Source organism: Uloborus diversus, chromosome 7 (genome assembly GCF_026930045.1).
Source record: "Uloborus diversus isolate 005 chromosome 7, Udiv.v.3.1, whole genome shotgun sequence".
Taxonomy (NCBI): domain Eukaryota; kingdom Metazoa; phylum Arthropoda; class Arachnida; order Araneae; family Uloboridae; genus Uloborus; species Uloborus diversus.
This window is the reverse complement of record NC_072737.1, coordinates 44,144,559-44,158,229: the sequence shown is the minus strand read 5'-3', so window position 1 is coordinate 44,158,229 and position 13,671 is coordinate 44,144,559. Positions and strand designations below refer to the sequence as shown.

Below are 13,671 nucleotides of genomic sequence, written 5' to 3'. Positions count from 1 at the left end.
TCGCTTTGTCTACGGGGAAGATCAGCAGAAAATGTTACATTTACCAAACATAAATGTACGTAGCTCTTATTTGTGCACTTAAACGTACAGAGGTGTGAAATTTATTCGACTCAATGAGTGAAAAACACGAACATCGGATATTCCGGCTTAAAAAGTAGCCTCTAGATCCTTTTTAAAAGCCTAATTATGTTTTTCGAGAATAGGCGAAGAACTATATACATTATTTCGGTGCTAACTTTCCAGTTTGCTTTGAGTTTCCCTTTTATGGCAGCACTGAGTCTTTTCTGATAACCTCCGTCATTATTCATTGGTTTTCAAATATGTGCAAGGGATGTTCTATAGACCACTAAGTCCTTTTCTTTACCAGATTTGGGGTGATTTTGGCCTTCCTGCGTGGCCTTCGAGCAGGTATCCTATTGGCAATGAGTCTTTGCTGGACCAATGGTGAGCTCACCTTTACACCATATGCTTCAGACTGTTAGCAAGGTCTTTACTAGTTGCTCTTCTGTTGGCCTTAACCATCTAAATAAGTTTTCTTTCCATTCATAGAGACCTTTTGCAGTTTCTGCCACATTTTCCCAACTTCTTTGGGACAACTAGTAAGTTTCCTTTGACAGAAACATTGATTCTGCTGACAGTTTGGGGAAATATTAAGTTTTTTCACAAGTTCCTTTCGTGAAAAGGTATTTTGGTGTAACATACACATAACCAATGCTTTCTTGCGTGGTGAGAGATCAGGCAGCTTACCCATTTCACAAAATTCACCAAAACCGATGTTCGAAGGGAAAAACATGAAAACGAACTCTAAAAATGTTCCCTGAAGCCACTGTGCTAAACAAAAATCACTCATAAACTTGTTATTTTGGTAGTCCTAGCTCAAAAATACACGGAAAAATACCTTACACCACTCACAGCTGCAGAAAAGCTGAGGAAACAGGACCGGCCATAATGACGGAGGTTATCAGAAAAGACTCAATGCTGCCATAGAGGGGAAACTGAAAGCAAACTGGAAATTTAGCACCGAAATAATGTATTTAGTTCTTCGTCTATTCTCGAAAAACATAATTAGGCTTTTTAAAAGGATCTAGAGGTTATTTTTAAGCTGGGGAATATCCGATGTTCCTGTTTTTCACTCATTGAGTCTAATAAATTTCACACCTCTGTAGACAGACTCTCTGTACAGAGGCCAGTCAGATGTTGAACTAGTAGCTAGAGTGGCATTAGCCTATCAATGCCTGTTGGTTGAAGATTATCCCTATACGTCCACGGTGACTGTACACTTAAGATCAGCAAATCAAAATGAACAAGAAAAAAATAAAATTAAAGAATAATGAAGAATAATGAAATGTATACTGTTCAGTGTACATTATACGTTATGAAACACAAAATTAAGCTAGAGTGACAAAAGAATATACGACCAAAAGTTTCATTATCATAACCTGAGTAGAAGAAAAATCATTAATAATGTTAATAAGCAGTAAAGTTTTAGCAGTAATTTAGGTATTTCTATATAACTTGAAGATAAGTGTACTTATATTTGCATAGTATTCGTCTGTCGAAAATAATGGTCGACGTGTACAAGTACCCCTTGCATCTATACTGTCATATTCTACGCCACATTGCACTTGGGACATTTCAGAAAAAAAATTGCTGATTATATTTTTGGTAAACAGTATCGTATGTGTATTTGTTTTTGTTTCAAACAAGATAACGTTTTACTATTAATTGAAATTAATGATCTAATAACCGAGTTGTCTCGAAGAAAAATAATGAAAAAATCACTTATCACATTTTTTTACTTTGTAAAACAGCTTTAAATTTAATCAACATGTTTTTTTAAATTTGATTACATTTTACAGGAAGATCTTAGGATATTTACCAGAAATAACATAGTTGAAAATGAAAGTACAGAAAATTATAAGCGATAAAAATTAAAACGTATTTAATATATTTTATTTAGTAATTTCAACTTCAACGTTCTGATTTTTGTGCTCTTTAGAATCCTTACTAATATCATAAATATGAAAGCGACTTTGTTTGATTGTTTGTTTATTTGTTTGTTTGTTACCTTTCCACGCCTTAACTACTGCACCGATCACCCTGAAATTTCGTATACACGTTGTCAGGGGTGGCGGGGTGAATATAGGGTACCTTTCGTTTAGAAAAAAAAGTATTCTACGGTTTTTATTCCAATTTTAAAGAAAATCACAAAATTGCAAATATCTCATCGAAAAAAAAGTCATATTTGTTCAATTTTTGCAGCATGTTAAAGCCATTAGAAAGCTGCAAAGGGGAACTCCACCCGAAAATCGAGAGATGAATGGATCACCCCTAATTCGTCATTTTAAGCTGATTTCATAGTCTGAAACGAGGCTTGATTTTTAGGCTTACATTGCAAAGCGTTTTAGACAAGATAGGAAGTAGTACTTTCATATCACGAGTATAATACGAGGCTTTTCTTGATTTTTAAACATTTACGTGTTTTTGCCAAGAGAAGTAGTTATTTTGTCGCTAAAAAAATATATTTTTCTGAAAACAAATGCATGAATACTATTTTAGAATCAAAGCCAGTCTGGTACAAATTGTTTTGTTTTGGGTATTTAGGCATTAACATAATTCATTACACTTCGTGCAATAGATGCAATATTTTTAGGAATTTAGTCGCAGCCATTTTGCATATATACACCTTTTACTTCTTGGCCCTTACGTATTATTCAGCTAACCCTGAACTTGGCCAAGCTTGTGGGAAGATTTCGATTACAAAGAGAATTGGTCATTTTTTCAATTGTCGCCAAGTTTTTGACACCTAAGGCCATGTACTAAATTATACGGTTTTAATGATGCAATCAAAATAATTGTTTAAAATTTGCAGACTGTGCCAGTCTCTCAACATTCCCAAACTTGTAAAACACTTGCAAAACAAATTTTTGGTTAACTCCCCATACCCCTGTTTTAACAATTCCGTAAGTCGCAACAGAACAAACTTGAAACATTTCATGACATATGTAAAATGATCTGGTAAATAAATAAAATAATACAAGAACTTCCCTTACTCAGTGTTTTGGCACGATTTCAAAAATGTTCATATTTTCGCAACTCATGTTGGAATTTTTTCCAATTGTAGTTCTTATGATCATATAAAATTGGTGTTGGAGACGTGGTAACAAAAGAGTTGGCGGTTCATTTTACATTTTAAAGGAGCCTTAAATAATGCTTAACACCTTAAATAAAAAATTCCTTTTCATAAAATGACACGGAAATATAGGTTCGTTGCTTGAGGCACCTGGGGCCCTACCCCTTATCCTTTGGTGTGCTATGTTGATAGTTCCCCTGTTGGAGACATGGCTTTATTTTGACGCAGAAAATAAACGCATAAAATGGTATTTTTATTCATTTAGCTGGTGGAGTTACGGTGGCATGTTCGTGGTGACTGTTCAAAAAATTTGGCGTTTTGCCTTTACAATAAAATGTGGAAATTCAGCTTCAGGAATAAATTAGGTTAAAAATTATTTGAAGTTATATTAAGTTTTTAAAATAACCCGCCAGATAATTATTTGAATAACCAACAAATAATGTGTAAGTTCTAATACAGCATAAAAAAAAAAAATCTGCCAAACCCATTATTTTTCTGCAGTCTTTCCAAGACTAACGTTACCAATTACCCCTCCATTTGTGGAATCGTTTTAAATTTTAGTAGAATATTTAATTGCTTTTTGTGGTTTTGAGGATTAATAATGCTAATTACGGATTTTCGGGACTCATGTTCTTATTTTAATGATAATAATAAGGAATATTGTCCTTTTAAATTGTGTTTTATTTACGCTGATGAGCTTTTCCCGATGAAAATTTTTGGAACGATTCCAGACAGAGATTTTCAGAGGGTGGAAGACGTTATTTAAAAACCATTACCTTTCTAGTATTTTAGATTTTTAGACTTTGATGTCGTTGTTGTATTGGGGATTTTAGGGAATGTTTTTCTTTCTCTAATGTAAAGTTATGCGTACTATTTTCCTTATTCAAATGGAAAGTTTTAGAAGCTGTTGTCCTTACTCTGATTGGTAATTTCAACAGGCCCATTGACGTTTTTTAGGGACTGTTTGTTTCTCTTGGGGATTTTTAGAGTCAGATATTCTAACAGATCAAGAATGGTTGTTGACTAAGGGAGCTATTTAGGAACTGTTTTTGAACTAGGATATCAAGTTTCTGTTTACACTATTCTGGGACTGTTGTCTTCACGCAAATGGAAGTTTTAGCATTTTAGCTGTATTTCACTTTATTTATTCAGGGGATTCACTTTATTTTCAGAAATCATTCACTAATACATGCTGGTGTCAACGTAGAAATATTGTGCCGGATGCTGGCGCAAATTAAAGATTTATTGACGTGCAAGTATTTAGTTTCAATACCTACATGTATTATGGTACATATTAAATATTTAACTCACGTTAAATACGAACTATTTTCAAACAGAGTGGTACAAAATTTATTCATTTCTAACAATGATCTGGCTTAAAGTAGAAATTTAGTCGTTTCTTACGTGTATACTATGACTTAATTCTGATTCTATGACTTCACTCTGACTCTTCATTCTATGAATCTTCTATGACTTCATTCTGACTATGACTTAAGTCTGATATTCCGTCATCAAAAAAAAACTTCTATTCAGCTGTTTCATTTGTATTAAGGAACTGTGAACCTTGAAGATGTATTGATGTTATACAGAACCGATTTTATTGGAATTTATTGGCTTACTACTTTAAAAATACTATTTAGATCCTGGGGACGTGCTGCATTTAAAATCCGAGAGAAGTCGGGTATAACAGCTAGTAATAAAAATAAAGGCATCGCAGTCATCTAGCACCCTTTAGTTTGTACTAATAAATATCTAAATTTTTCTGATTACAACATAGGAAGCTGACCCATTGCATCTATTTAATGACATTGCGCTGCTAAAGTAATAGCAAATAAAATTTTGGAAATTAAAAATTGATAATATAATAATCATCTCGTATGAAACACAAAAATCTACTCTAATTATTTGAATAACGTAAGTTATAATAATTACTTTCACATTTTCAAAACTCTTTGTGTTTAAAACGTATCATTACTTCACACAATGAAGAAAAAAATCTCTTATGCCATTGTTTTGGAGAAAAGTCTTGTCCCATTGCCAAGAATTTCTATTTGCTTTAATAAAATGCAAGAAATGAGACTTTTATTTTAAAAAAGGTTTCAAATTGGGTTATTCCGCATGAAGACAATCATGAGTAATTCACGCTTGTAACAGATTTTTTCCAAAGGAAAAAAAAACTTACGGTGGTGAAACTGCCAAATAGCAATTTGCGAAACATTTTTTCCGTTATTAACCGTTATTGTTAAAAATTTGGAGATAACTAGTACATATGGTAGGTCAACCTCTCCTCTGTTTTGGGGCAAGAGATGGTACTAAGTAGCCCTGGTAGTTGCTGCTATACAACATGATTTGGAACAAAATTTCAATGAGAGCCTACCTAATATGTTATCTTTAAACGCGTTTCACTCAAAACTTGAAAATGTCCACTTACATCCCTTTGCTTCTCACTGCCTCAATGCTTTCAAGCTGACACTACAAAGATGTGTGAGCTTGAACCTGGCACATCTTTATAGTGAAATAAGAATTTTTTTGTCATAAATATCACTGTAGAATAAGGCCTTAATATTAAGATATCGTTGCATTTGCATAAAAAAACATAATTGTAAATTCCGGAAAAGTAAAGAATGGGAATGAGGATCAAAAAGAAATAGCGAGCAAAGTGGAATGGTGAAATATTTACTCTGTTTTCAGCGCTATCTGTGTTGTAAATCAAAGACATGAAAATGTAGAGGGTGCTGGATGCTTCAGATTCTGATGTGAGTAGTTCCGATAAGTAGACTAGAACTATGTGTTGTGTAACGTGATGTGTAATTGTTGTATTAGAATAAATATGTATTACAGAAATTTGTAGATATTCACCTACAACGTAACTAGGCAATTTCGTATTGGATTAAACAATGAACTGGATGAATAGTCCAAATTAATAACCTATCTGGTAATACTTCAACTATGTAGAAACGCATTAAGTGTACTCCTGTCAGGAAAAAGTTATCTCTGAAGATCAAAGCATATAATTACACAATCAATTTTCAAAAAGTGTATATTCATATTGTAATATTTTCTTGTAAATCAATCTGTTTACTATATAATAATAAAATTCATGCTATTAAAATTTTAAATATTATTTTTTGCGTACTAATATCCGGTGCAGTATTTATTTATTTCACATTATTTTAAATGTTTTGTACAATTAGTCAAGTGCAAGCGGGGTGAAGTGAGAAAGTTCATTTTGTTTAGTTATTCCATTATTCATTAAATTACTTATGTATTCACTCATTATTATTTTTAGCCTTTAACAATTCACTAATTTATTCAGACATTCACATATTTTCTTATTCTTTCATCATTTCATTCACTTTTTTCTCATTCATAATTTATTTATTCATTCGTTGATTGTTTCATTATTTATTCAACTCATTCATTCATGTATTTATTTACTCATTAATTTGGTCAAAAACATTTTTAGTAATCAATCAGAAAATATTTCACCAGGAAAGTAGTTTATTTTTCACTTTGTCCAAAGAAAAAAACACGTAAAACTTTCCACCTTTTTTTTTTTTTCTTTTAAAGTACAAATTTGCTGCAAAAAATAACAAATTATGTTTCAGTGATGCAAGTTTTATTACAAAATGCATTGTTATTTCTTTATGTACAGTCATTTCCAGAACAAATTTCCAATTAGTTCATTTTGAAACCGGTATAAGTTACTTTAAATATTTCACTTTATCCCACATTCACCTACTTCATTTTATTGACTCACTCTGCTACTAATTCAAACGTATCATTTTTTGGTACAATAGTATTGGATTTAATCTTAATTCCAACTACTTGACATCAAATAGCACTTAATTTTTTAAGTAAATAGAGTACATTTTCTAAAAACAAGATAATAAAATTTGACTTAGAAGAAACCACTTGTGGTTGCTATTTTCAGCCTAAATTATCTATATTACTAAAATATGTGCTCTTCTGTCTGTTTGTCTGCATGAAGTCTCATCTATATGAGAACCACTGGAAGTTAAGAGTTGAACGAGACGCCGAAAACTTCCAAAATTTTATCTTTCATCTACAGTGGCGGATTGGTTAAAAAAATCGGCCCTGGCATTCTGAGATGTAGCGGCCCCATAGCTCTTATAGATATTAAATTTTACCTAACGATTGGGATATCATTTAAATATAAGGAAATTATTCTTAACAACTAAATATGTTTTATTTAAAGAAAATTAAACAGATAGGAACACTTCTGCGCTTTAATGGTGAACAAATTGGTACAGTATTAGCTAAACCTTATTTTTGGGGAAAATTGTGATTGTAATTGTCCATTTTTAAGTATTTTTATAATGCCCGGAACTTGATTGAATATTTCCGTAATGATAACACTGCTTGGCTAGTATGTCTTTTTCTGCAGTCATAACAAGTTACTTAATTGCCCTGCTATATGAAACTGATCTAGCGATGTTCATGGGTGAAAGATTAGGGCCGTCTTAGAACGTGATGGGTCCCTCGACACAAATACATTACTGGGCCCTGTCATAAACATTCCCTCTTTTATACTGAGATAATCTTACGGCCTCCAGGCTCGATGCGAGGTCAAAAACGTGATCGGGTACGAGTTAGGCAGCCCCTTAATTTTTTTTAAACGCATGTATCAATACAAGGAGAGAGAGAGAGAGAGAGTGGACTAAGCTTTCTGGCTTTTGTAATCTAATTCTGCTCTCTAATAGCAAATACAAACTGAATGGAAAGATTAACATTGAGTCTGAAATAGGGGGGTCCGGAGGCCCTCTCCCCCGGAAATTGTTTGAAATTTTAGTCTTAAAAACTCAATTTCAGACAATATTTGGTGACGTTAGGGAAGCGTAGGTTCAGGGTTTCTCCTGATGCAACTTTTCGGAAGTGGAAATCCAAAAACAGAATTTTAAATTATCTTCGAGTATATGGTATAAAGAGCGGTTCCGGGGGCTCTCCTCCTCTGAAATTTTAAAAAAAAATATTAGCTCTGAAAACGCAGTTTTAGAAGATCTTTGGTGATTTTAAGTCGAGATAGATTCCGAGGCCATCCACCAGAAAATTTTCAAATTAAAGTCTTAAAAGCCTTTTCTGGTAAAGACTAGAGCACCGGCAGTTACTCGAAAGTTAAGTTCCAAAAACGAAATTTTTGCTGACCTTCAGTGATGTTAGAAAAAGGAGTTTTCAAGAGGCTCACCCGGAAAATTTTCGAATTTGAAGCACTAAAAACGAGATTTAAAACATTCTTTATTGATGATGCCGAGAGAGAGGAGAAGACGGTGCAATTTCCCAGAAAATTTTTGATGCTGTTAATTTAAAAACAGTTTTAGACCATCTTTGGGAATGTTAAAAAAATGGTAGAGGTTCGAGTACTTTCCTCCAGCAAATTTTCGAAATCGGAATTCCATGTTATGGTGGGAGTGGATTCGGCTGTTCTCTTATAAAGTTATTCAAAATTGAAGCCCAAAAATTTAAATTTTACAAGATCTTCGATGATATTAGGAAGAGGGGAGGGGGAGGTTCTGGGGACCACGGAATTCTTTCGACATTGGTTTTGATCAACTTATTTTTTTTAAACTGATGGGCCCGAAACCGTGAGTTTGTACAGCGTACAGAATATTTTATGTTTCGTCAAAAAATGTTTTGAAACGCACATTTCGGCGGTCTTTGGTCTTTGATTTGACAATCTTAATAATCTAGAGTCTTTCATACTCCTCAATGGTATTTTAAAATTGCATTTTTTAAAATAATTTTACGTAAAAAAAATATTTTGTCACTTTTGTTTCAATTATTATAAACAGGGTTTCCGAGAGCAAAAGCGGATCCGGGAAAAAATGACATGGGTCAATTTTTTCACAGGCCCCCTTCTACACCTTTTACCATTAGGATATCTTACCCTCTGCACGAGTTCAATTCCGAGCCGGGCCCCTATTCTCCAACTAAGCTGACATGACCTCACGTCGGCTCTTGTTGTAAGTTGCATTTTATAGTAATTGTGAATTGTCATTTATAAATAAAAGCGTCAAAGAGACCAAAAGTATTTTAACTTTTTCCGACCGCTAAAGTGTCCCTGCTTTTTTTTTTTAATTTATTTTTTATTACACCACTAAAAATATATTCGCAGACCCAGTTCAGAAATTCCCCCCCCCCCTCTTGGTGACGGCCCTGCCTCCCTCCATCTGCAAGCTTTAGCCCATGCGTAAAGGGAAACTGAGGCTGTGTTTCTAAACACATACGGGCAAAATTTACATTTTGCTGTTAGTAGACAGGCCCGAAAGACTTTGCTGTTAGTTGATCGGCCCGAAGCATGACCGGCCCACCGGGCAAATGCCCGGTTGCCCGCCGGCTGTATCCGCTACTGTTCATCTATACATCTATATTAAGACTACCGACGTTGAAATATGCAGGTCTGTCTGTCTCTCCTCGAGAATCAAACGGGGTGGAAACGGGGTGCGGTACCGAAAATTAAAAGCTTTACGAGGGAGTCATATCGTCTGGTCTTACCTTTGTGCGACTTTAATTAACAGACACGTTAATTAAGGCTTAACTCAACATTATTTCACTGACTAATGGATTTTGATTTGTAACGAAACACAAAACATTCACAATATATCGCGAAGTCAAAGTCGCCAAAGACGGCGAGGATGGGTCAATACCACCCTAGTACGCCACCGAAGGTGGGTCGGTGCGGGGCCCTGAAGTACCATTAAAATCTGTGCGCTTATATCTGTCTGAAGCCTCACCTTCTCAAGAGCCAATGTGAGTTGAGAGTCGAACGAGGTGCTAAAAAATTCGAAGTTTTACGAGGAACCAATTTCGCCTAGTCTTATCTTTGAACGACTTTATTTACCAGATATATTAGTCAAATCCTCAATAAACATTCTTTTGTACTTAACATTATTTTAGCTAATTCGGTCACCAAAGATGAGACCGGGTGAAATGGGTTTGCGGTGGGTTGGAGAGTCACGTACGCGACGAGCAGGAGTTCGCGAGCGAAGCCTCCTTGTAAGTCTATATTGAACAATAAGCTATCCAAATTTCCTACAGCAACTAGTCGTATTGTAAGTTGAGAGTAATAAGATTGCTTTAAGATAGGTCGTAGTCTAAGTAATGTCAAGGACTACCTATCAGACATAAACTCTACCACATCGAAATGCAGCCACATTTTCAACATGTCACAATTTAATAGCAGAAAATACTAAGAAATACCCCTAGTAAACCTATATCAGCTTAAATGAAACCATTAACCACCTAACAACCTTCTTTGAGCTAGAAAAAATGGAGTCCTATTATTATTTTTTCTTTTGAAATCAGTAACTTCGTTTCGAGTTTAGTTGCTGTTGGGCTCCTAGCTAATAATCACTATCAAGATAAGGGATGCCAGTGTCTCGAGAAGTTGAACTTGTTTATTTTACACTAGGAGTACCCGCACGGCTCTGCTCGTGCTATAAAACTAAATAAAAAAACTCAGAGCAAGTGTAAATTTTTCTTTCCACTCCGAAATAAAAAGAAAGATCCTGTTTCGTTAGTTAAAATGTGCACATATAATTTTGTCTGAGCTCCAAACAAAGTCCATAAAGTAATTTTAAGAAAAATCCTGATATAAAGATTACACCTGTCCGTCAAAATTCTCTCGAAAGAATTTTTTTTTCATTAATTTATTGGGATGATTTTGTAAACTATATCACTCATTACGCCTCATTCATTATGCGTTGGGTGCCTTCGTTGCCTTGTGGTAGAAACTTCGCTTCCAATGTCGGTAAACGTGGGTCCGATAACATCGGATGCTCTAAGTGGTGTATTTCCTTTCTTTACGCTGAAAATCTTTCTCATGTTGTCTATGTGTGAATAAATAAAAAAGTCCAAAATCTCGAGGCAATGGCCCTCAATCCTTCCATGGTTATTAACCATGGATACGTAAACAACAACAGTAGTGTCATATAAGTTAAAGGCAACAATTTTTAACTTAATTAAAAACATCGTCTTTTTTATAGCAATGAATGGACTTTAAAAGCCACTCCACCGCAATTATTCCGTCAAAAGGCATAAACTTGAATTTTGTCAACCTAGTGCATGAAAAATCATTTAAATTAACAGTTTCTTATTGTTACTTCTCTATCACGAAAGTATTCGTCAGTTAAAAGATTGAATTAATACACAATGTCACAAAAATATCCAAAAAGTCCAAAAACTTGGTTCAGAAAAGTGTCATTTCATCACGGAGCAGAAAATAGCCCAAACATTGAGGAAAAAGGAATAGAATTTTTTTTCTCTGTCTCGTTTTTCATATTTTAACAATAAAGTGTAGAGAAAAAAAAAGTCAGCTGAAATGAAAATAATTTCACTGTAATCGCTTAAACCATAAAAAAAAAAAAAAAAAAAAAAAAAAAAAAAACTGTCTTTCCGTTACACATGAAATTGCTCTGAACTAAAAGGCATTATTTTCTCTATTGTAATTAAAATAGCAGGGCTGTGGACATTACCGTACGCTATAGATAGCTGTAAAATAAAATCCCAACAAAACATAAATGTGAAAAGGAGCCAAGTTCGATCAAAATGAGGCAATGGGTAGAAGGTGTCACCGATAAAATAATTCAGATCTTAACGGGTACCAAGTTCCATAGCTTTTCCTCATAAGTTGGATTGTCCCATGTTTTCCAATTCATTCAGAAAACATTTTTTTTATTTTCTTTGATTCTGGATTTTAAACTTGCGGCAAGTTTTGGTCGTCAAAAAACAATTTCCAAAACATGTGCCCACTCCAATTATACAGTAACATGGCAAGTTTAAATAAGGGATGAAAGAAAGTAAAAAATTGTTTTCAAAATGAATTGAAGAACACGGGACAATCCAATTTCCATGAGGAACTGCTATGGAACTTGTTATCCGGTGAGGTCTAAATCTTGTCGGTTACACCGTCTACCCAGAACCTCATTTCGATCAAACTTGGCTACTTTTCACATTGATATTTTGTTTGGATATCATTAAGTTTTGAAAGCTAAATCATAGCAATGTTCTTCTTTACAATTCAATGTAAAAGCGCGTACAAATACAACTTCCATCCCCTCCTGCTTTTTCGATGCACTGGTTTCTTTTCATTAGTAATTTCGAAAATATTTCGATAACTGGTGGTTTGGCGCTATCGTCAATTATGGGCTATAATCATTTGCTTCTGTCACTATCAGCAAGGCCATGGCCAAAATACATTAGTTCTTGGTCTTTGGCGTCCACAAATTTGGCGATAATTGGAAAAATTGCTAAGTCTCCTAGTTTTCAAACTCTTCCCACAATTTCTACATTGTCCGAGGGAATTATCATAACGTAGATCGTAAAATATGCAGAATCGGCGAAAACATTTCCCCACTGCTTAATAATTCCGTGGCGCCAAGTTTGTGGGCCTTTAAGAAATTAAAATGAAGCGAAGCAAAAAGACGTAACCATGGCAATGCAAAACAAAACATCAGCAATTTTAATGGAGATTAGATTTATTCGAAGTTTATTTTTAACGGCTTGTAACTTTTTTTCCTTTGCAGATAGAAGGTTATTTTTCCGACCATAGGTCGAGATATTTCTGGAGTAAAAAATGTCGCATTTTTCAACGGTGTCAAAAAGAAAACTGTGGAACAATTCCTTCACTTTTTACTTATAAATTTAATGAAGAAAGTATTGCCAAAATTTCAACTAAGCCTAAAAAAGTTCGAGCTAAAAACGCAAATTACGCCCGTCGTAATAAAGTTAGAGCATTGAAACAAATTGCTTAGAACGCGAAAAATTCTACCCTTTTCAACGACATAAAATATTAATATGTGCAAGTAATTTTTCACCCCTTTTAATAGCCAATAATAGGCAATTTACGTGAAATTTGGGCCTAAATTGGAATAAAAAAAGAACTATTTATTGGATTTTTTTCGAACTATAGCCTATGTTACTCAGTAAGAAAGCACCTTTCATATAGTGAAAGAATTTTTCAAATAGGTGCAGGGGTTCCGGAGATTACCTCGAACATATAAACACACAAAAATCCGCCCTCTCTCTTTATAATATTAGTAAAGATATGAGACAACACAAGAAAGATTTACAGTACCAGGAGAGGAAATAACCTCTATGGCACCAGTGGGAATCGAACCCACGACAACCAGAACTTAAAGCGAGGCTTCTACCTCGGAGCCACGGAGGGAATGCTTGAGATTTAAGTGTAAATTGTAAAACGCTTCGTTTGCACTTCTATTCTATTCAAGAGTCACAACTGACTACAACTGTATTTATGTCGAGGTCTGCATACTAGTGCCTTGCCTCCATTATTTTATATACCGATAGATGGCAGCACCATCACCGGATCGAACAGTTAATGAGAATTTAGAACTAGTCCAAGAGCTAATAGCTACCTGGTACTAGCACCCCCAGAGGTATCGTTTCACTTGGAGGACATTGAGACCACGAGCATATTTAACGTCGCCCAGTCCCCTTTAATGACGACGGTGGGTCTTCGACCAGCGGGGATCGAACCCGAGCCCCTCCGGCCCCGAGTC

The 13,671-nt window shown here is 34.6% G+C and overlaps 1 protein-coding gene across 2 annotated transcripts in view; it reads right to left on the bottom strand.

Annotated features, from left to right (window-relative positions):
* Positions 1–13,671, bottom strand: part of LOC129225689 (protein shisa-like-2B) — an 87,846-nt gene that overhangs the window by 73,653 nt on the left and 522 nt on the right. The gene's annotated exons all lie outside the window — the stretch shown is intronic.